General features: G+C 46.5%; 1 long non-coding RNA gene across 1 annotated transcript; it reads right to left on the reverse strand.

Annotated features, from left to right (window-relative positions):
- Positions 1–3,070: 3,070 nt before the first annotated feature.
- Positions 3,071–25,078, reverse strand: LOC140409538 (uncharacterized). Its single transcript, XR_011940377.1, has 3 exons — positions 24,971–25,078; positions 18,280–18,400; positions 3,071–6,688 (listed from the first exon to the last, which is right to left on the reverse strand). It is a non-coding gene; the product is annotated as an uncharacterized lncRNA (long non-coding RNA).
- Between the last annotated feature and the right edge of the window lie 100 nt (positions 25,079–25,178).

Genomic DNA, 25,178 nt, shown 5'->3' on the forward strand with positions numbered 1-25,178 from the left:
TCTGTCAACTTTTGTGGGACTGTGTCAGCTTTTGTAAAGCTAAACTTTTCCTACATTTCCAGATTGGCATGTGTGCTTAACGGTGACCGGAAATGAAAAACTTGGCTCATAGCCCCCTCACATTCCCCACCCAAGTGACCCAAGAGCATGGAGGCCAACTGAAATGTCCATACTGTTGTCCCATGTGAAATCTGTTCAAATCTGTGGAGCTCTGTAGTATGTATGACTCAGTCCTACAGTGGCAATAATTGAATATATCTGGGCTGGAGTGTGTAGCATCTGGAGTCCTTCACAGGTTCTAACGTAGTCAATCTGATTCTTTCCCCTTCGTGGTGACAGTTCTCATAACCTGAGAAATCACTGAATGACAAAGACGAGGAGCTGGAATTTGTTGGTCCCCACCTTCCCAACCCCAGATGGGGCCCACGTCTCCCAGTTTGGAAGCCAAATTGCCTCATGCCAACAAATGTACCAAACTGCAGTCCTAGATCAAGTCCTGATTGAACCAGAGAAATGGGAATCCCCAACACAGGGGGTTCTCACTCCTTGGATATTCCCCTTGATGAAATTGACTTGGAAAAATTGGACAGAAGCTCTCTCCCTCACAAGGCTGACAGAGAAACCCAGAACCAGGACGCTGCTGTTGATGTTACAGCAGGAATCTGGCAGAACCTCCAAGGAAATTTGAGGCCACGAGTTCAACATTCCTGCTTCAAGCAACACCATCAAAACACTTCAGCTGGCTATTCATCACCTCATTTGCTGCTTGTGAAATCTTGCTATGTGCAGAGTCACTCCTACGTTTATCTTCAAAACAACAGTGACTGCATGTCAAAAGTGATTAATTAGATGTGAAGTGGTTGGAGATGTTTTGAGGACTTGATAAGATGTTATGCAAATGTGAGTTCTTCAGAAACATAGGGAAGCACAGGGTAAGAAAAATTACAGTCCACCTGGCTGGTCACTTCTCCAAAGTCATCAGTTTAGAACAAAAGCTAAGATGGTGAACAAAAGGATTGTCAAAATATATTTGAAATAATTCCACTGCTTTATCTTTTCTCTTCGGTACTTGTTGCTGGTTTGCTGCACTTTATGAGTGGGGACTTCATTCACTCTTGCTCCCTTCTAATCATTGCACTCACCCAGTTGTAATGAGTTGCTGGTTTATGATTAATAAAAATATTGAAATTTAAGCAAGGAAGTTAAACATTTATAAATCACTGCGAAGGCTTATCATCTCCAACTCTGGATACTGCATTGAAAATTTATGTCAAGCATTTGGACAGGTTGCAGGGAAGATTTACAGGAAAAATACCAAAGAGAAAGGACTTCAGTTACATTGACAGACTGGAAACATTGGGATTGCTCTCCTTAGAGCACAGGAAATAAAGGAAATAATTCATCAAGGTGTTTGAAATTATGAGTATTTTGATGGTGCAAATATAAAGGAGTGATTGCCCTATCTCCCTGATTTGTGTTGGGCGCTGCTGCAGTACATGTTGGCGGGATCCCCACTGGCAGATGGCTATGCTCGTGGAGAGCTCCAGGAGGTGAATTTGTTGAAACCCATGTGTTCCTTCAGGGGAGAACATGATATCCTCAGCAAGCTGCAACCTGGGCAGAGCCACGGGCAATGAGTCGCAGTGTACATAGAAGAAGCAGGTACCAGAGCGAATGGTCCAAATCCGTTCTGATGCGCGGAGGACTAAGTGAGAAAAGCCAGAGTGTGCATCCAGGTGCTAGAGACAAAGAAGGACTGTCATAGAATCATAGAATTTACAGTGCAGAAGGAGGACATTCGGCCCATCGAGTCTGCACCAGCCCTTACAAAGAGCAAACCACTCAAGCCCACATATCTACCCTACCCCCGCAGCCCAGGAATCACCACTTAACCTTTTTGGACACTAAGGGCAATTTAGCATGGCCAATCCACCTAACCCGCACATCTTTGGACTGTGGGAGGAAACCGGAGCATCCAGAGGAAACCCACACAGACACGGGGAGAACGTGCAGACTCCGCACAGACTGTCTCTCAAACACATTTTGCAAAATGCAAAAAAGGAGGTAAAAGTAAAAGGTTTTGGATGATGACCCATCGCTCCTGCTGAAGGCAAGGCATTCCCCACCCATGCTTGACAACCAAGACTGCACTGCAACTGATTTGAGACAAGAGTTGGGCTTTCAACATTTTTATTTTGTATTTGGAAGTCAGACCATTGCAAAGGAGTTTGTTCCTCTGGGATAAGCTTTTTCACGAATGTACTTACAGATTTGGAGCCAGTGGAATTATGGATCACTAAGCTGGAACTTTTGTGCATGCTGGGTGCCTTTTACTGTGTTACATAAATAAAGATAATCTTTCCAACCCGAGGACACAGATTTATGATGATTGACAAAATAGAGGGAAGATGAGGAGAATATATATTTATGTAGTGAGCTATGATCTGGGCCTGAAAGAGCAGCAAAGGTGGATTCAACAGTGACTCTGAAAAGAGAATGGATATATACTTGAAATGAAAATATTTGCCTGGCCATACAGAAAGGGCAAAGGAACTTTGACCTTTCAAAGATCTGACATAACCAAATGGACTAAATGGCCTCCTTCTGCACCATAGGATTATATAATCAAGGTTCAAAATTCATTTAACCAGTTCCTCAGCCTTGGCTGTGGAAAGGAAAGTTGAAAGGCAAGAAGGAAGTGAAAGGAAACCCCAAACCGAAGGCACAAAACCGATTCTGTGGGCATGTAATGGAGTGCTGCAGCACCCATCTCCCTGCCTAATTGATGGCTGAATGAATATGTGTCTTCATGAGCTGGTTGTCAGGAATATCCTCCCAAAAGACACCAGTGCACCAAATCTGGTAACAGATGTGTTACGGCACCCTCTGCTAGTGTGCGGTCAACTCCAGCCACACAGGCCCCGGAGTCACAGCACAAGTGAATTAACCAGTAATTCTTAGAAAAATACTCTTTGGTGCTTGGCTTCCTAATAATTACAGTCACCAGATTTGTAAATAAAAACACAATTACATTTTATTAATAACAAGAATTGTAATGAAATATGCAGCAAATACAACTGGTTAAATATTATCTAACTCCTAATTCTCCACTTTAACTTTTCTTTTGCCTCCCCCCACCACTCTCTCTCTATATATAGATACACACACACACACACACACACACACAAGACAAACACTGAGAGGAGGAAAAGGGTTTAAAAAAAACCATCATGAGTAGAAGGAAAAAGTCTTTGTTTCAGATGGTTGGTTTGTAGCATCCTTCAGAGAGAGAGAGAAAATGTACTTGTCGTTCTGTCTAGGACTCAACTCCTCCCTCAGGTCTCTGAGAATCATCCCATTGGGATAGGATTCAATCACCACCTTTTATTGGGCACAGTATGACCTTTTGGCCAATTCATTGGCCACTAGCCAATCAATCAAACTAAGTCCCACCCCATCTCTCTCTCGCCGGTGCTGAAAAGTCTGAAGCTCCTATTTAAAACTAGCGGAGACCAGCAAAGTGTTCTCTCCTATAACTTCTGAATTCCTCATTCTCTCTGATGCTTGACTTAAAGATATATGTCCATTAATCGACCTTGAATCAAAATGAGAATGGCAAAATAAAAGAAAGGGGAGATAAGGGAATAAACCAGGAGGATCTTACAGATGATTAAACAGTTTCAGACTGTGCAGACCTGTAGACACTGAGACCAGTTCCAATCGAAGATGGAAAACGTAGAGGAATGTGACAAGGAATCATTATCCAATAGATCTCCGTGTCTCATTTTGCTTCCTGCAAACCATTGCCAGTTTCACATATACTCAGCATCCATGCTAAGTTATTACAAAAACTTACAGTTCATGACTTTCCTCTCAAGTATCCGTACGTAAGTCAGCCATTTTCTCAACTTGCTATATAAATGTGAAAAACCTCTCACTCACATTTTCCAAGGTCATCAGTGTGATGCAAACAAGCTGGGTGGCACAATTATTTGCTGACATCAGGTTGGCATTAAGGTGATGCAAATGTCTGCCCAATATTTGTGCTTCTTCAGTGTCTGACTTTTTTTTAAATTTAGAGTACCCAATTCATTTTTTTCCAATTAAGGGGCAATTTAACGTGGCCAATCCACCTACCCTGCACATCTTTGGGTTGTGGGGCGAAACCCACGCAGACATGGGGAGAATGTGTAAACTCCACATGGACAGTGACCCAGAGCCGGGATCGAACCTGGGACCTCGGCGCCTTGAGGAAACAGGGCTAACCCACTGCGCCACCTTGCTGTCCTTCAGTGTCTGACCTGACTGATATCCCTCATGATGTCTCTTCTGCTTTGCCCGAGGAACGCTGGAGAGATTGTGGACTGTCAACCAGGGGATGATGGGTTTGTGTCAACTGCCTCAGGTACAGCCTGACCTCCCTCTGATAAATCTCCTGGAAATCCCCATTGCCCTTTAACGCTCAGTGGCCAAGAAGAATTCCAAAAACATTGGCCATCCTACCAGTAGAGGTATTGCAAATCACATGCACTTCCCTGTTTGTGAAGTTCTAAAAGGACAGGGGGAGGGGGTCTGCGGAATCGAACATACACTGAAACACCAAGAGACCTGCTGTATGAGCAGCAATACAACAGAGCAGAATTTTGAGCTGCATCCGGACCCTTCTATTGGCTACATCCCAAATTATGGGGGTGGCATTATTAACATACATAGGGAAAGCCACAAACACTTTTGATGATGTGGTATTAGCATCCACTCCAATGGAGAACAGAAAGTTGGAGCAGCACAGCATTGGAGTGCTGGAGAATGTCTCCTACACCCCAACAGAATTCATTCGAGTTTCCAGCTTCTCAATATCATTTCAGCCAAGGATGTGCCAGGGACTGGATTGGAATTTTGTGCCCGAAAGTCAATCAGAACGAAATGTTCCGAAATAAATGTACAGAATGAGTGCTCATTGGAACCAGTGGAAAATGCAGTGCAGAGACACCACACCATGGGCACGGTTCAGCTGGCTGAAGTTAAAGTCCGCTGAACAACACGTTTAGCGGGGTTAGCGGGCTGTTTCTCAGCGGCTGCAGAGCCAAAAAACATCGCGCTATTCAACTGCTCTTTGCTGGGTTTTTTTTAGTCTGAGAAGTTTCTCACCGCCTACGAAAGTAAAGACGTATGCGCCTTGTTCCCTACATCTCTCTTGTTGCTGGTGTATGGAGAAGATCATGCCCACAGTCGATCTGCTGGTTGTGAATAGTTGTATATATTGTTAATAGTTTACATACAATTACATAAAATAGTTTGTTACATTTGAAACATGACTCTGCAATTGTTCTTTAACAGATTAATGTTCCACACAACACACTGACCTATTTAGTGACCCAAATAAATCATCTTCTCCGCATTTGGACACTCCTACACAGTGTTTCCCTTGTTGTCTCAGAGGAGGTGGAGTCAGGTTGCTTGCATTCTTCCTAATATGACTGTGAGAACCATAGTCATTGACCTCATTGTCCGCAGACCCATTGGGGCCCTTCTTCCATCTGTACTGCCTGTATCTGCAGAGACAGCCATTGCCGATTGGTCCCACAAATACACCACCTGATTGAGGGGCCGAGGAAGACAAAGATGGTGAGATCCCCTCAATTTCTATGGAACTCACCCTCCTCCCAAGTTTCCTCAGGCCTTGGTGTAGTCTGACAATGGCTGGAAGGGGTATGCTGGGGCCACCTATGTGTTTATCCCATCCAAAGCCCTCAGCTCCATACCCATTACTGATACAGAGCCATGATCCTGTGCTAGAGATGTTGCTGCTCTTGCATACACTCCAGCTGGTGCCATATATGGCTCCCCAAGAAAGGTGTCCTCTCTTTCATGGGTGTTCATGTTCGCGCCAACCCGAAGCATGGTCGAGGTCACCACCTCCATGGAATTCTCCATATGCAATGCATGAACTCTTAATGCCTCAGAGAACTAAGCCACATGACCACAGATCTACTGCTGCAAGTCCAAATATTGAACACTACCCGGACACTCCTGTAGTCCAACCTCAACTGTTCTGTGGAGCATCCTTGCAACTGTCCTCCATTCTCCGAGCGGAACTGTCCATAGATGCTTCTGCCTCTAACAACCCCTTCTGCACACCAGTGTAGCGGTCCACAAATTCTAGCTCCATGTATGTACCCACCAGAGTGTAAATCTCTGGGCTGGTGCCTGGTGAGGTCCTATGGTGTGGTGGTGCTTCCTCAGACACACATACCTCCTCCTGATGTCCAAGGTCTGGCTCCTCTCCTGGTGGTGAGACTACACCGCCAGAACTTGAGAGAAAAACACAAGAGACTTCTGAGATGAAGTCATGAGATCTTGTTCAATCTTCATTAACTTCTTTGAAACTGCAGTCAGTTCTCAGCCAGATGTCAGTCTCGTCTTCCCTGGCATCAATCAGTGAGACTTTTTCACTATCCGCACCAACACCAACCTCTCCCAAAAGTGCCATTCCCTAGGATCTCCCATCCTGACAACCACATGATTCCTGAGAATAGCACCACAATAGCCCTGTGCACCTGGGTGGGGGACTCACAGTCACCCACACATGTCATTGATAATATCCTTGCGTTCCTCATGACCTGGTTCGCTGGTCTGAAGTCTCATCCCTGGTTTTTCGCATTCCATGGGGGTATTGCACCCTCTTCTCCTGAAAACACAAGAGAGAAAAAGTGATGTATTGTTTCGGCACTGCATGGAGATGGAAGCACCCTCCAACAGGTCTGTAACAACATCCCTAAAATCACATGCTTGCACATAATCAGTGGTTGCTACATCAGTGACCTGGGCACATTCTCCTCCAGGGTTGACATGCGTGCTGCCCCACCAGACAGTTGACATGTAGCATGCAGCGATTCAAGGGTGGACACCAAGCAGGAAAGTCTCACTCACCTTGCTGGAGCACAGTAGATCACTGAAGCACTTGCGCTTTCTGTAATGGTTACCCACTGCACTCATCACCTTCCAAATCTGCACCCAGGCGTTCTTCGTGGTAGCAGGGGAAGCCTCAGGTCACCTAATTCGCAAGGGTTTCTATGTCAGGGTCTGAAAATCTCAGAGTTGGTGTTTCCTGGAACCCATGGCTGTTGGCCATTTCAGACATCTTGGCATAGGAGTAGAAGAGATCTGTGGGTATGGTGTATGTTGTTCATTGATGGTTCATCAATAGCTTGGTGGGATGCTATGCCTTTGAGGGATTGTGTTGCAATGTGTGACATAAAAGTGATGAGTTCGCCATGCACAGACCAGGTGTGCTCAGCATTGCTGAACAAGTGGTAGGGTGGCAGGCATTGACATTATGTGGCAAAGAGCCCTATCCTGCAAAGGGCCCTATTCTATTAAGAATAGGAAAATGGAGAGAGATTGCAGAATTCAGTGGTACAAAGGGATCTAGGTGTCTGAGTACATGAATCACAAAAAGTTAGTCTACAGGTACAGCAAGTGATTAGGAAGGTAGATGGAATATTGGTATTTATTGCAAGGGGAATGGAATATAAAAGAAGGGAAGTTTGACTGCTGCTGTGCAGGGCCTTGGTAAGACCACATCCAGAATACTGTGTACAGTTAGGTTCTCATTTGAAAAAAAAGATATAATTGCATTAGAGGCAGTTCATAGAAGGTTCATTCGACTCCACCCTGGGATGAAGGGCATTTCTTACGAAGAAAGGGTAAACAGGTTGGGCTCATGCCAATGGAAGATTAGATGAATGAGAGGTGATCTTATCAGAGCATACACGATCCTGAGGGACTTGATAGAGTAGATACCGGGAGAGTTTTTCCATTTGTGGTAGAGGTTAGAGCTAGGGACACAGGGGGCGCGATTCTCCGCTCCCGCGCTGGTTGGGAGAATCGGCTGGGTCGCCAAATTTTCCCGCGATGCCGGTCCGACGCCCTCCCGCGATTCACGGAACTGGTCAGATCGGCACAATCGCATATTGCGCGGCGCGGTACAGTGAATTGCCCGAGACAGACAAAATGGCGATTCACCGGTACCCCCGTGATTCTCCGACCCGGATGAGCCGAGAGGCCTGCCCAAAATGGCAGGTTCCCCCCGGCGGCGTCCACACCTGGTCGCTGCCGGAGGGAACAGCGCGGGAATGCTGGGGGGGGGGGGCGCGGCCTGCGGGGGGGGGGCGAGGGGGGGTACCTGCACCGGGGGGAGCCTCAAATGGGGTCTGGCTCGCGATCGGTGCCCACATGCGCGGGTGACGCCAGTTATGCGGCGCCTTTACATGGCGCCAAGGCTTGGCGAGTGTAAATGACGCGGCGCCGCTCCTAGCCCATTATCGGGCCCTGAATCGGTCAGGATAGGGGCCGTTTCGCGCCGTTGTGTACCTCGACGGCGTTCACGACGGCGCAAACACTCTGCCTCCATTTCGGAGAATCCCGCCCACTGTGGGATCTGCCAGTCCCGCCCACTGGCAGGATTTACCACTGCTGCCAAAGTCAATTCACTTTTGGCTGGCTCGCCATATCCACCACAACAGAGCTAGAAAATCCAGCTATAGTTTAAAAATAAGAGGTCTCCCTTTTAAGATTGAGATGAGGAGAATTTATTTCACTCAGAGTGGCGTAGTCTGCGGAATTCTCTTCCCCAGGAAGCAGTGGAGGCTGGGTCATGGCATTTATTTAAGGCAGTTAGGTAGATTTCTGATGCACAAGAGAGTCAAGGGTTAGAGGGGACGGACAGGAAAGTAGAGGTGAGACTACAATCAGATCAGCCACTGAAGCAGCCCGTGTCCAGATGCAGCAAGACTGGGACAGCATTCAGGCTTGGGCTGATAGGTCGCAAGTTACGTTTGTGCCACCATAGTAACAAACAATAATCACCTTTAACAAAAGAAAGTCCAGAGGGGTACCAATATCCTGGGGGGGAAATTTGCTAATGGTCTTCGGGAGGGTTTAAACTAGTTCAGCAGGGGCTTGGGAACCTGAATTGTAGCTCCATTATACAGGAGGTTGAGAGTAGTGAGGTCATGAGTAAGGTTTCAAAGTTGCAGGAGTGTACCGGCAGGCAGGAAGGTGGTTTAAAGTGTGTCTTCTTCAATGCCAGGAGCATCCGGAATAAGGTGGGAGAACTTGCGGCCTGGGTTGGTACCTGGGATTTCGATGTTGTGGCCATTTTGGAGACATGGATAGAGCAGGGACAGGATTGGTTGTTGCAGGTGCCGGGGTTTAGATATTTCAGTAAGCGCATGGAAGGTGGTAAAAGAGGGGGAGGGGTGGCATTGTTAGTCAAGGACAGTATTACGGTGGCAGAAAGGACGTTTGATGAGGACTCGTCTACTGAGGTAGTATGGGCTGAGGTTAGAAACAGGAAAGGAGAGGTCACCCTGTTAGGGGTTTTCTATCGGCCTCCAAAAAGTTCCAGAGATGTAGAGGAAAGGATTGCAAAGTTGCTTCTGGATAGGAGCAAAAGCAACAGAGTAGTTGTTATGGGGGACTTTAACTTTCCAAATATTGACTGGAAACGCTATAGTTCGAGTACTTTAGATGGGTCTGTTTTTGTCCAATGTGTGCAGGAGGGTTTCCTGACACAGTATGTAGATAGGCAAACGAGAGGCAAGACCATATTGGATTTGGTACTGGGTAATGAACCAGGACTGGTGTTAGATTTGGAGGTAGGTGAGCACTTTGGTGATAGTGACCACAATTCGATTAGGTTTACTTTAGTGATGGAAAGGTATAGGTATATACCGCAGGGCAAGAGATATACCTGGTGGAAAGGCAATTATGATGCGATGAGGCAAGATTTAGGATGGATCGGATGGAGAGGAAAACTACAGGGGATGGGCACAATGGAAATGTGGAGCTTGTTCAAGGAACAGCTACTGTGTGTCCTTGATAAGTATGTACCTGCCAGGCAGTGAGGAAGTGGTTGAGAGAGGGGACCGTGGTTTGCTAAAGCAGTCAAAACACTTGTCAAGAGGAAGAAGGAGGCTTATGTAAAGATGAGACATGCAGGTTCAGTTGAGAGCTACAAGTTAGCTAGGAAGGACCTAAAGAGAGAGCTAAGAAGAGCCAGGAGGGGACATGAGAAGTCTTTGGCAGGTAGGATCAAGGATAACCCTAAAGCTTTCTATAGATATGTCAGGAATAAATGAATGACTAGGGTAAGAGTAGGGCCAGACAAGGACAGTAGTGGGAAGTTGTGCTTGGAGTCCGAGGAGATAGGAGAGGTGCTAAATGAATATTTTTCGTCAGTATTCACACAGGAAAAAGACAATGTTGTCGAGGAGAATACTGAGATTCAGGCTACTAGACTAGAAGGGCTTGAGGTTCATAAGGAGGAGGTGTTAGCAATTCTGGAAAGTGTGAAAATAGATATGTCCCCTGGGCCGGATGGGATTTTTCCTAGGATTCTCTGGAAAGCTAGGGAGGAGATTGCTGAGCCTTTGGCTTTGATCTTTAAGTCATCTTTGTCTACAGGGATAGTGCCAGAAGACTGGAGGATAGCAAATGTTGTCCCCTTGTTCAAGAAGGGGAGTAGAGACAACCCCAGTAACTATAGACCAGTGAGCCTTACTTCTGTTGTGGGCAAAATCTTGGAAAGGTTTATAAGAGGTAGGATGTGTAATCATCTGGAAAGGAATAATTTGATTAGAGATAGTCAACACGGTTTTGTGAATGGTAGGTCGTGCCTCACAAACCTGATTAAGTTCATTGAGAAGGTGACCAAACAGGTGGATGAGGGTAAAGCAGTTGATGTGGTGTATATGGATTTCAGTAAAGCGTTTGATAAGGTTCCCCACAGTAGGCTACTGCAGAAAATACGGAGGCATGGGATTCAGGGTGATTTAGCAGTTTGGATCAGAAATTGGCTAGCTGGAAGAAGACAAAGGGTGGTGGTTGATGGGAAATGTTCAGACTGGAGTCCAGTTACTAGTGGTGTACCACAAGGATCTGTTTTGGGGCTGTAGCCACATAAAATGTCTGAGTTCCGAGTAGTCTGGCCAAAACCCAGTTTGAAATGGCTAACCCGAAAGACTGCTGGGAAAAGCAGCTAACAAGACACAAGCAGGCAGCTGCAGACAGTATTGCATATTCGGCTCTGGGGAAGTTAGCCCAGATCGATACTCAGGGCTATCAACAGCCCATCAACCCAGGTATCCGCAGTTACATTCAGGACTGTTTGCAGCCCATCTATTCAGACATCTGCAGTTAAATCGGCTATCCCCGGGAACAATTGCCACATATTAGCAATTGAATACCGGGCCAGACCTGTCGGCGCCTGCAGTGGCCGAAACAAAGACAGGTGAACGACCACCCCCCGATCGAGGAATCGCCTCACCATTGGACACATCGACCCCAGGGATTGGGAACAAATCCAATCACTTGGGACTCAGGGTCAAGGGCCACCCCGGGAGGCGGGAAGCCCCTGGACCCTATAAAAGTGAGGGGCCAAGTTCAGATCTCTCTCTCTCCTCTTCGCCTGCTCGAGACCTTCGCAAGACCAGCAACCGGCAACTGTAAGTTTGAATCCAGCGATCGCTATCCGGTAGAGACACCTAGCCACCGACCTGTAGCAGCCTTTTGAATCCCGCGGGCCAGATTTGATTGGACAAGCCATTCGTTTCCCTGACCTGGTGGGCTCTTCCTAAGTTAAGTATTGGCCAGCAGTGATAGGTTTATTATATAGAAAGTAGTAATCGGGTATTAATATTGCTTGTTGTATATAATAAATGGCCGTTGTTTTAATCCTTACTAAGCGGTGTGCTGTGTTATTAATCATAACCTGAACTTGAACCACGTGGCGGTATCATAAAGATACCTGGCGACTCGTGAGCAAAGGTGACGTAATAAGAGCCAATAGACTAAGGCTAAAAAGAGCAACAGGGCCACTGCTGTTTGTCATTTTTGTAAATGACCTGGAGGAGGGCGTAGAAGGATGGGTGAGTAAATTTGCAGATGACACTAAAGTCAGTGGAGTTGTGGACAGTGCGGACGGATGTTACAAGTTACAGAGGGACATAGATAAGCTGCAGCGCTGGGCTGAGAGGTGGCAAATGCAGTTTAATGCAGAAAAGTGTGAGGTGATTCATTTTGGAAGGAATAATAGAAAGACAGAGTACTGGGCTAATGGTAAGATTCTTGGCAGTGTGGATGAGCAGAGCGATCTCGGTGTCCATGTACATAGATCCCTGAAAGTTGCCACCCAGGTTGAGAGGGTTGTTAAGAAGGCGTACGGTGTGTTAGCTTTTATTGGTAGAGGGATTGTGTTTCGGAGCCATGAGGTCATGTTGCAGCTATACAAAACTCTGGTGTGGCCGCATTTAGAGTATTGCGGGCAATTCTGGTCGCCGCATTATAGGAAGGATGTGGAAGCATTGGAAAGGGTGCAGAGGACATTTACCAGAATGTTGCCTGGTATGGAGCGAAGATCTTATGAGGAAAGGCTGAGGGACTTGAGGCTGTCTTCGTTAGAGAGAAGAAGGTTAAGAGGTGACTTAATTGAGGTATACAAGATGATCAGAGGATTGGATAGGATGGACAGTTAGAGCCTTCTTCCTCGGATGGTGATGTCTAGCACGAGGGGACATAGCTTTGAATTGAGGGGAGATAGATATAAGACAGATGTCAGATTTAGGTTCTTTACTCAGAGAGTAGTAAGGGCGTGGAATGCCCTGCCTGCAACTGTAGTGGACTCGCCAACACTAAGGGCATTCAAATGGTCATTGGACAGACATATGGACGATAAGGGAATAGTGTAGATGGGCTTTAGAGTGGTTTCACAGGTCGGCGCAACATCGAGGGCCGAAGGGCCTGTACTGCGCTGTAATGTTCTATGTTCTATGTTCTAACAATCTTTCCTTAACATTCAATGGCATTGCCATCATAGAATACCTCAAATATGGCTGTTTCTCAGACTGGAGTGATATACAATGACATTTCCCAAGGTTCAGTACTGAGAGCACTGTTGCCTTTGATGCAAATCAATGACTTGGACTTGGGGTTTCAAGACTCAATTTTGACATTTGTAAATGAGACAGACACTGGAGTAAACAGAGAGGACAATAGTAATTGACTTCAGGAGGACAATAGACAGGCTAGTGGAATGGAAGGAGACGTGGCAGATCCTGGGTGGGATTCTCCGTCCTGCTGCACCCGTTTTCTGGTGCGGTGCTCCCCCACCGGCAGCAGGATGCTCCATTCCGGCAGCAGGCCAATGGGGTTTCCCATTGTGGAAATCCACAGGCGTGAGTGCGCAGCTAGCGTAACGAAGGATCCCGCCAATGGAGAATCCAGCCCCATCTATGTAATTCATTTGTAGGAATTCCAAGCTTGTCACAATTTAAAGAAGGGCAAAAACAGGGTAACCCTGCAGGGATATAGGACAGGAACAGGAAAATGGTAGACTTTGATAGAAACATATTAAATAGGTGCAGGAATAGGCCTTTTGGCCATTCGAGCCTCAACCACCAATCAATATGATCATGGCTGATCATGCAAATTCAGCATCCCACTCCCACTTTCTCTCCATACCCCTTCATCCCTTTAGCCACAAGGGCCTTGTCCAGCTCCCTCTTGAATATATCCAACAAATTGGTCCCACCAGGGCAGCACAGTGGTGCAGTGGGTTAGCCCTGCAGCCTCATGGCGCCGAGGTCCCAGGTTCGATCCTGGCTCTGGGTCACTGTCCGTGTGGAGTTTGCACATTCTCCCCGTGTTTGCATGGGTTTCGCCCCCACAACCCAAAGATGTGCAAGGTAGGTGAATTGAACACGCTAAATTGCCCCTTAATTGGAGAAAAATGAATTGGGTACTCTAAACTGGTCCCACCAGCTTTCTGTTGTTGAGAATTCCACAAGTTTACAACTCTCTGAGAGAAGATGTTCTTCCACATCTCAGGCCTGGATGGCGTACTCCTTATTCTTAGGCTGTCACCCCTAGTTCTGGACTTCCCCAAGAGGATGAGAGTGGGATTTCATACATTTCCATGAGATCCCCTATCATTCTTCGAAACTCCAGTGAATACAAACCCAGTTGATCCAGCCTTTCTTCATATGTTAGTCCTGCCATCCCGGGAATTAGTCTGGTGAACATTCACTGGACACCCTCAATAGCAAGAATGTCATTCCTCAAACTAGGTAACCAAAACTGCACACAATACTGAAGATGTGGCCTCACCAAGTCCCTGTATAACTGCAGCAACACATCCCTACTCCTATACTAAAATCCTCTCGCTATGAAGGCAAGCATGCGATTAGCTTTCCTCACTGCCTGCTGTACCTGCATACCAACCTTCAGCATCTGTTCCACTGTGACATCCAGGTCTCGTTACACTTCCCATTTTCGTAAACTGCCACCATTCAGATAATAATCTTCCTTCCTGTTTTTGCCACCAAAGTAGATAACATCACATTTATCCACATTATATTGCATTTGCCAAGTATTTGCCCACTCAGCCAGACTGCCCTGCAGCCCCTTTACATCCTCATCACAGCATTCACTGCCACCCAGCTTAGTGTCGTTTGCAAATTTGGAGACATTGCATTCAATTCCTTCATCCAAACCATTAATGTACATTGTGAACAGCAGGGGTCCCAGCACTGAACCCTGCAGCACTCCACCAGTCACTGTCTGCCACTCTGAAAGGACCCATTTATTCCCACTCTCTGCTTCCTGTCTGCCAACCAGTTCTCTATCCATGTCAATACATTACCCTCAATACCATGAGCTTTAATATTGCTCACTGATCTCTTGTGAGAGACCTTGTCAAAAACCTTTTTAAAGTCCAGATATACAACATCCACTGGTTCACCCTTGTCCACTCTACTGGTGACATCCTCAGAAAATTCCAGAACATTTGTCAAGCATGATTTCCCTTTAGTGAATCCATACTGACTTGGACCAATCCTGTCCCCACTTTCCAAATGCTCTGTTATTTCATCCTTAATAATTATTGACTCCAGCATTTTCCCCACCACTGATGTCAGGCTAACCAATCTATAATCCCCCATTTTCTCTCTCCTTCCTTTTTTAAAAAGTGAGGTTACATTAGCTACCATCCAATCCATTGGAACCCTTCCAGAGTCTATAAAATGCTGGAAAATGATCACCAATGTGTCCACTATTTCTAGGGTCACTTCCTTAAGTACTCTTGGATACAGAGCATCAGGCCCTGGGGACTTATTGGGTTTTAATCCCTTAATTTCCCCAAACAGTTCCCTGACTAATAAGGATTTCCTTCCGTTCCGCCTTCATGCTCAACCCTCTGTCCCCTAGTATTTCCAGATGGTTAACTGTGTCCTCCTTAGTGAAGACAGATCCAAAGTATTTGTTCAACTGGTCTGCCATCTCTTTGTTCCCCATTAAAAATTCATGATTCTAATTGTAAGGGACCTACATTTGTCTTCATCAGTCTTTTTTCTCTTCACATATTTATAGAAGCGTTTGCAGTCAGTTTTATGATTTCTGCAAGCTTTCTCTCATATTCTAGTTTCTCCTTCTGAATTAAACCCTTTGTCCTCCTCTGATGAATTTTAAATTTCTCCCAGTCCTCAGGCTTGCTGCTTTTTCCGGCTAATTTATCTGCCTCCTCTTTGGCTTGAACACTGTCCCTGATTTCCCTTGTTAGCCATGGTTGAGCCACCTTCCATTCTTACTCTTGTGTCAGGCAGAGATGTATAATTGCTGAAGTTCATCCATGTGTTCTTTAAATGTCTGCCATTGCCTATCCGCTGTCAACCCCTTAAGTATCCTTTGCCGGCTTATGCTACCAATGCACGTCTTGTACCATCAAATTTACTTTTCTTTAAGGTCAGGGCTCTAGTCTCAGACTTAACTGTGTCACTCACCATCTTAATGAAGAATTCTGCCATATTATAGTCACTCTTCCTGAAAGGATCTTGCACCACAATGGTGCTAATTAATCCTTTCTCATTGCACAATACCTAGGATGGCCTGCTCTCCAGTTGATCCCTCGACATATTGGTGAAGAAAACCATCCCTTATACATTCCAGGAACTCCTCCTCCATCGCATTGCTACCAGTTTGATTAGCTCAATCAATGCAGATTGAAGTCTCCCAGAATAACTGCAGTACCCTTACTGTATACATCTCTAATTTCCTGTTTGATGCCATCCCTAACCTCACAACTACTGTTTGGTGGTCTGTACATAACTCCCATGAATGTTTTTTGCCCTTTGGTGTTCCGCAGCTCCACCCATACAGATTCCACATCGTCCATGCTAATGCCCTTCCTTGCTATTGCCTTAATCTCCTCTTTAACCCCAACTCCCTTTCCTTTTATCTTTCCTGAATATTGAATACCCCTGGATGTTGAATTCCCATCCTTGGTCAACCTGGAACCAGGTCTCCGTGATCCCAATTACATCATATCCGTTAATGATTGTCAGCACTGTTAATTCACCAATCTGATTACAAATGCTCAACCTTATTACGAATGATGGTGCAGCTCGATGAGCCTAATGGGCTCTTTCTTTGCTGTACTCTTCTATCATCCTGGGGCTGCATTTTATGTTGGAAATTTGGGACGACTGCCACCAATGCATGCGTAAAGTCCGGAGTCTGGATGTCGGGTTGCAAACCCGCCTTCACTACACCGGTCCCATAATATGGTAGTTGAGAGGCTGCCAACCAGCCACGTTTAAATACCTCATTAATATGCCAGTTGTGCACATAAAACATCGCCCACACCACAATACATTGAGTGCACATGAAATACGGTTGGTGGGAGGTATGTTTTATTTCAGAAAAGGTGGATAGAAATACTGCAAGTGGGACAATGGCTGACATTAGCAGAAGAATCTTCTGCTGAAGCTTGGAGACTTAGCTATTGCTCTTAATTGTGCTTTTTGTAATAATTCAACCTCAAAAAGGATATTTCCTCAGAGAAAGGGACAAAAAGAAAGTGCTCCAATCAGTATTGAGCACTGTGATATTTGTATTGTACATCACTGAGAATTGTCCATTCTATTGGAGGCATCTCCTACAGTGAGAAGGAGAAGAGGAGGGCAGCTAGCCAGGGACCAGTGTGCCATGAGGTACAGCAATGTGGGCAACCTACTGTGGAGGGAAGGGCTGAAAGAGGAGCCAGCAACATCAGGCAAGGGCACTGCCCTGTCAACCACATCTACAGGGTCAGGATGTTTTCTCACAGATCTTGATCAGAATGATAGTTCTTTTAAGGGAGGCAGTCACATACCTTTCTGATATGCATTCTGGGGAAGGAGTCTCCAATTGTGTCACTGGCCACCCAATGCCCGTGGCCTTAAGAGTCACTGTGGCATTGAACGGTATCAGCTCCAGGTCATTCTAGGCAGCATGTAGGAACCTTAGTATGATCACCCAGTCTGCAGCTGAGGGTTTTTACAGATGCCATGTTTAGGCATGCCCATCTGTACATCGCCTTTATATGTGAAAGTGCCAGTCAAGTGGGAAGAACCAGAGGCTGTGCAGCCATGTCTGGGTTTCCAAAGCTTCAAGGGGTAATTTATTGCACCCATGTTGCAATAAAATCTTCATCTTACAGCAAAGAGCATTCATAAACAGGAAAGGATACCATTCCATCAATGTCCAGATTGTGTATGATCATAATCAAAGAATAATGCAGGTGTGTGGACATTTCCTTGGAGCTCAAAGACAAGGCAATGGAGTGCAAGTCAGAGCATATATCCAGTAATCCATCAGCCTGGGGCTCAGCATCTAGGTCTCCTCCAGCACTCCTCCGAGTATCAGAGGCCTGTCCACCTCAGACTCCTACAACTGTTTGTTCGACTATGATGTGCTCTCACTTGTGTGTAGAAGCCTCAAAGCCAAGTCGTGTATACTCAACAAGGTGCATGTACCTACACCAGTGCGAGATGTGGAGCAAATATGTGGCACTGCACCCCCTGAGGCAACCTTTATCCCCTCAGAGGTTAAGGTTGATCTCTCTGGACTTTTGCTTGCAGTTACTGCTGGTGCACTAGTGGGAGAAACAAAAGGAAGGAGAAGTAGGGACATCATCATTAGAGGGGAGTTCAGATACACTTCCTCATTGAACTGGAATCATTGGGCTGTGAATTAGTGTTTGAAGGTTAGATCCTTCAAAACGGAGACATATCTTCCTCTCCAAATTCTGCAAGTCTCTGAAGTGACAAATCATTAATGCTACCTTCCTGCCAGCTTCCCCAGTTCCCAACACCCTCCCCACCCCAGCCCCTTCTGCACTGTTAGCAGGAATTATAGACATTTGCCTTTGGAATCTCACCACCTCGGGGCCTTTCTCCAACTTACCTCAACCAATTCTTCACCTCCAATCATTGGCAGCCAACTCCTCCTCAATGGGTGTGAAGCTCATCAGGTCTAATAGACCACCTCTGGTCCTGTTACTCTCTCAGGCATTGTGCACCCTCTTCTGAAAATCAAGTTGGAAATTATAATGATGATGTTGTGCTACAATCATGCCTTCAGATATGTGGCCAATATGCAGTTTGTTAACGGTGAACATTTTAAAATATCCTTTGCAGTTCATCCTGTCCCCATCCCATAACTCTTTTGCCATACAAAGTGGTACCATCTTACACATTTGAGCAACACAGAACAATGCCATAATGGACCCGCATATCACATCCATCAACGTATATCCATCTCTAGAATGGTAACACACTACCTTGCAGATCTCAAGAGATCATTTAATGTTTTACAAGACAGTAACCAAATGTGTCAGATGACCCTCAAGGCTGCTGGCCTACACAGTCACCTCCATCCAGGCTGGTTTGGCCTGGCTCAGAGGTCTCTTTTTCCTCTCAGTGGGTATGAGGACCTCCCATCTATCACTTATAGCCTGGAGGAGGATTCACAGGCAGTCATTGTCAAACCTTGGGGCTGTCCTTGGTATTGGGCCCCATCTAGCTCCTGGCTCCTATCTCTGCCAATGGTGGAGAGACAAAAGAGTTAAAGGGCTGATTTTCATTCTCTCTCTAGAACGGGTCATCAGCATTCAAATGTTCTTTCTTCCCTGGCAAAGTAATGTTTCAAAATCAGCAGAACAATTATTTCAAAGCATGCTCTTACCTCCAACAATAATTCACTGGACTTTAAATTCTTCCTCAGGGCGACATGGTGGCACAGTGGTTAGCACTGCTGCCTCATAGCTGCAGGATCCCGGGTTCAATTCAAGCCTCGGGTGACTGTGTGGAGTTTGCACTTTCTCCCCGTGTCTGCGTGGGTTTCCTCCGGGTGCTTCGGTTTCCTCCCACAGTCCAAAGATGTGCAGGTTAGGTAGATTGGCCATGCTAAATTGCCCCTTAGTGTCCAAAAGGTTAGGTGGAGTTACTGAGTTACAGGGATGGGGTGGAGGCGTAGGCTCTGCAATGTAAATTCTATGATTGATTCTATGAAACAACTTCAGTCTCCAAAGAATGCTTTCTGGTGCAACGGGCACAGTTCAGTGCCAGGAATCCTTTTAACTCTATGGCCATGACTGAGTCCAGTTCTAGGTCAACCCCTCTGTCCCCAGAGACTCCACCTTCCAATTGCTCAATGGGCGCACTCCCCACCCTCCCCGTCAGGGTCAGTTTTCCGCAGGGCGGCCATACATTGCCGGACAACTTTCAAAGGCAGAAGCGGGAGTCAACAATCTATGCACCTCCAGGTTGGAACCCAATATAAAATGCTGAGCAATATAAAATTCAGCCCATGTTTCATCTCATATATGTTTGTATAAAGCCGTCAGCCTCCAGGTGGCAGTGTAAGTCCACTTGTTTACATGAATTTGAATTGCGTTTTTCCTCAAGAATCTTAATACTGAAAATGTGTTGCAAATTGGTGTATCTTTATTTATTTATTTATTTTACACTTTGGTGTAGTCGTTCTCTATTCTTTCCTGAGACATGTTAGACTCCAGATAAAATCATTGTGAAAATCCTTGTAAGTCAATACTTAATAACCAACCTGTAGGGAACGTCCAGACAATGTCAGAGGGAATTTTGACTTCCCCTGACTGGAGGTAACTGGTCCGATCAGGATTCAACATCCAAGCAGTGCATTTGCCATTTTATTTCCACCCCACAACCATTTTAACACTGCTAATATCGTGGGGGGTTGCAATACCTGCCTGTCTCAGGCAGGGGCTTCATAAAAACTAAACAAATTGGGTCCTATTAATTCAATAGAATGCTGACCAATTCGATTTGAAAGTAGGTTGGTTAGAGGATCAAAGAAGTCTTTGCAGCAAGCTTAAAACTTTCCTGCGTGGGGCAAGGAGAAACATACAGAGAGTGATAATGAAGGTGCCGACCGCCCTTGTTCCTGAGCTCCCTACCCACTCACAAACCACCCCGCAAACGCACAGCTCCTCCTGTTCCCGGACTTGCTTTGGGACTTGTGGATGGCTTCAAGACCACCCGACTGCTTTCTGCTAAGTTCTCAGCTGCTTTGGTCAGGAGAGCAGCAAGGGGCTTGTTAATGAAGCCTGGCTGTTAAAATGGGCTGAGCCTCTAGCTGCTCCTTGCTAAGCCACCTCCCAGACTGATGTGTTAAAACTCCAAACATGAATTTGAACTTGGTAAAAAGTACGTTCACAATTACGAATGCGTGAAAATGTATTTTGATTACCCAGATCTAATTCTATTTACTTTATTAAATCTGTAATTAATACCCAACAGGAAGCTAATTTGTAAATTAAAAGGGCCATTTAATATTCAAGAAAACTACAAAATTGAACCAATAAAATACATATAAAACACTCACTTCTGTGGCTGAAGCTTGTGGGTGTTTGAAGGGCAGCAGGACATCACTGCCAGATCCCGAAGGATGTGTTTGGGAATGGAGTCCTGCGGCGGACACCTGCAGTAAGGGGAGAGTGGGAAGTCTAAGGTTTCATAGGACTGATCAGCATTCCTACCTCTCCTGACCCACATGGCAACCTTAAATAATTCAAAATTAAAATACAAGCCAGAATGTTAATCTCCCCCACCGGCGGGTTTTCAGGTAGGCGGGACCGTGAAATGGAAGGGATGCGGTTTCCGCGCGCCCTGAACACACACTGATTTTACACTGGGGTGGGCAAGGCCTCCGAAGGGAAGCCTGTCCTTGCTTCAACTGAGGCCCTTAAGTGGTTTCCCGCGCAGCCTCAGTTGTTAGATTGGAGGGAAGATCGACCCTCCGTGATGGAAGGTCGAGAAACTACGAAGTTACTTCTCAGGAGGGAGAGGCGATCCATCAAAAGTCCCTCTGAAGCCGGACACCCGCCTTAAGGTCCAATGGCCTCCAGGCCTCTGTCGTCCTAGCCCCCCTCCATCCTGAGACTCTCCAGGCATTCCCTATCCTCAGACCACTTCAACTTATATGAGTGTTATAACCCCAGTGGAGATCCCGGGCTCAGGACCATGCGATTTCCCATGAAGTCCCGAGGAATATGAACTGCCGCTTTAATGTTGACAGTGCCAAGGTGCTCGGGTGGCATCATGGGTGCCAGTGTATCACCCTTCCCTCAGCTCAACCACCCAGGGGCCTCCGATCGCTGGGGGGAGAATCCCAAAGTGCCATTATGCCTGGTCCACGCTTGTGTGGACCAGTCTTAAATGGCGCCACGGTGAGGTATCCCATGCCCGGGCGTTTGATCCCGGGCCTTGGGATACTCCGGCGCAGACATATTTAAGTGAAGCTAACTGTTTATTTAAATATGCAAACCTGGATTAGGACGTACCACTAGATCTCGTTAGGTCTCGGGTGGCGTGCCGAGCATCGTAAATATCGCGAGAGGACTCCCCCGAGATTTAACAGCCTCATTGCATCACCGGGTCGAATGCAACAAGGCTATTCGATCACAGGGTGAGATGGTGGGTGGGAAGGAGGAGGGGGTGAGATGACAGACAAAGCCAGGCCTCCCTCATCCTTAAATTCCTCGCCTACTCTCAGGGTGCCATCCAATGTGCCGGTTGTGCTGTGGGACCCCCCCTGCTTACGCACCTCCGGCCACAGCAGGGACCCCTGGGCACTGGACCCGAGACTCCGGACTCCAGACCCCTGCTGGGAACATTACTTGGACCGGGCTCAGGTTCCCACCCCGATCCACACACAAGCATTCTCTGGTTACAGGGATACCCCCAATGCTGAAGCCTAGCTCTTGGGTGTTTGATTGTTGGCTACTGTCTCTGTGGCGGTGATGCTTCCAGGGTTCAGGCAAAGTGTCCAGGCTTAGAGGTCCATCCCGACCCGCCTCTCTCTCCCCACCCTCCTCCCCCACCCAAAGCATTCCCCCACCCACCCAGGCTTCACAGTCTGATTGGAATGCTAGGCAGTAACACTCATCTGTGACATGAACGTCTGCCTATGGGAATCCATGTGGGAGCTGTGTAGTGCTAGTGTACCTAAATTGCCCATTCCTTAGCAGCAATAGCCTTGAGCTGTGCAAACAGAGACCACCATGGTCAGAGGGAGTTAAACTGACCTTCACCATATTACCATGGACAGAGCTCTGGCTGGGGCTGTTGCGTTGGACTGACGGGCAGTAACTGGATTTGCCCCTGGTATGGGTATATACGATTTGGAGGTTGGCCTGTTGGACCATTGGCGCATTCAGCCCCTCACCCCTCCAGCCCAGAGGTGACCCCACACTAATGGCGCCCGACCAGGCCCATCTTCCCCGGAGGATCCCTGCTGCCCACTCCCCCTCCCCTCCTCCCCTGAGAATTGGGGCAGCAGCTCAAGAGCCCCTGGGTTCATTGCCCGATTTCCAATCACCTTCTCCGATCCCCATAGAGTCATTGTTTTTAGAAAGGTGTGTTAAATGGTGCGCACATGACCGCTCGCTGGGGAGCCCATTAGGTCACGGGCGGTGTTGGATAGGGGGTCCGTTCCGCTAACGATGTGGAGATTGGCCTTAATTGGTTATTATTGGTTTCTTGCCATGTCTAGGCGTGATCCAAAACATAGGAACAATAGAATTAGGAGCACAAGTAGGCATTTCAGCCTTTCGAGTCTGCTCCTCCATTCAATCAGATCATGGCTGATCTCTACCTGGTCTCAAAGCCACCTCCCTGCCTGTTCCCAAAATCCCTTTAACCCCTTTTGTATCAGATACATATCTTTCTCTCAGAAATATATCTATCTCTCAGAAATATATCTATCATCCGCCAATGGGTTCGGAAACATAGCGACGCCGGTGTACTGCTGCGATCTAACCGGCTTACACGGATCCGGACCGGGCGCAACGAGGTCGTTCGATCACGCCCACAGTTTCCAACGTCTTCCTGAACTTCCTCTTCTGTCCACTGCAGCGCTGTTGCTTCAGGGTCTGGAGAGCTATCAGACAATCAGATTCACCAGCAGCTTTCTAAGGCCACACTTCCTCCCGAGTGAGTGTAAATTGGCTGTGGGATAGTTGGAATCGGTAGGGTGGTCTCCACCGAATCTTCAGGTAGCGGGAAACAAGATTCCACCTTCCAAAGAATTCACGTGAGTCTCTTATGGTTCTTCACATGGCACATGAGGCTTAACTTCAACAAATCAGTCTAAGCTAAGGTAAGCCCATCAGGAGTTGCTTTTTGCACAGAGGCTACATTGGTGGGCTGTGTTAATCTTTGTGATCACTACGACTATGCTCACAAAAGCACTGACCACTCAAGACCTATGTGGCATGTAACATTTGTGCCACACAGGTGGCAGGCAATTACCATCTCTAACAGGAGATAATCTAAGCATCTCCACTTGACATTCAATGGCATAACCAGCGCTGAATCCCCCACTATCACCATTCAGAGGGTTGCTATTGACCAGAAACTGAACTGGGCCCTGCTATATAAATACTGTGGCTACAAAAGCAGGTCAGAGGCTAGGATCTTTGAAGTGAGTAACTCATCTTGTGACTCCCCAAAGCTTGTCCACTATCTAAAGGCACAAGTCAGGAGTGTGATGGAATACACTCCACGTTCCTGGATGTGTTTAGCTCCAATGACACTCAAAAATCTGGACACGGTCCAGGATAAAGCATCCCACCCATCACCTTTAACATTCATTCTCTCCATCACTGATGCACAGTGGCAACAGTGTGTACCATCTACAAGATGCACTGCAACGATTCACTAAGGCTCCTTCAACAGCACCTTTCAATTCTGTTATCAGTACCGCAGACTGCATTCATTGAGAGATCCATACAACCGCCAGACAAGTGAACCAGTGTCATTTGCAAATGACTGTCCTTCTGCCCAGCAGAGTGGGAGACCAGCCACAGGACTCAACCCCAAACTACTCCAAAGGAGAAGACCAGTCAGGTAAACTAGTGAAACCGCCACGGTGTATCGATTAAAAAACAACTTGAAATCAGAGACTGGGGTTGGGGGGAATGGACAAAAAATATAAGGGGTTAATTGTAAGTGTGTTATGTACTATGAAAGACAATATAGATCAATAATGCAATGTCTCATGATCTTGCTCTTGTGCAATCCTGTGGTTAAGATGTAGCCTGCAGTAAGAGATGTTCGAATAAAGTTAACATTTTCCTTACCTCAGCAGACTCTGTAAATATTGCATTAGCATGAGACCAAGAATTGTAAAGCAGGCAGAGTATCCGCCACCTAATTTGGGTGAGTATCGAAAATCAGATCATCCGTCACTTAATGGCAGTTGTCCTTACAGGAAAAGTGCAATTTTGAAAATGGATCAGTGGATAATAAATTATTGAAACAGGTGTTATAATTGCCCAGCCATGAGATCTCAAGAAGCAAGTGAGAGACACAAAGATAGTTTTTTTCCCCCCTATGACTTGAAGCATGGAAAAAGCCCGAAACTAAGTCTATCATACTGAAGCGACTGGGGGAGAATCTCACTTGTCTGATAATTAATGTGGAGCATTTGTCAGAATAGATGAACTGCTAGCAAGCAGTAAGTTGACAGTTCACTGTTTCTGTGATTTTGATCCACTCGTGTCCTCATTTCTCAGAGTAAAAAGATCATCAATAAGACCAACAGTCAAACAACTCACCTGACCAGATTCATAGAGATTTACCGAACAAAAGGGGGGAACAAATTTGATAGAGTTCTTCCAAACTCCCACAATAGCTTTGCCAGTTTACACGTTCCTTAATGGTTTCTGTCAGTCTTCTGCCGAATTTAGTGGGAGCTCCGTTGAAGCAATCTGGGAAAATGCCTTTGCTTGTTCTTTGCTTGAGCAACCTAAAACATCCCACTGT

This window comes from Scyliorhinus torazame, chromosome 3 (genome assembly GCF_047496885.1).
Source record: "Scyliorhinus torazame isolate Kashiwa2021f chromosome 3, sScyTor2.1, whole genome shotgun sequence".
In the NCBI taxonomy this organism is placed as follows: Eukaryota; Metazoa; Chordata; class Chondrichthyes; order Carcharhiniformes; family Scyliorhinidae; genus Scyliorhinus; species Scyliorhinus torazame.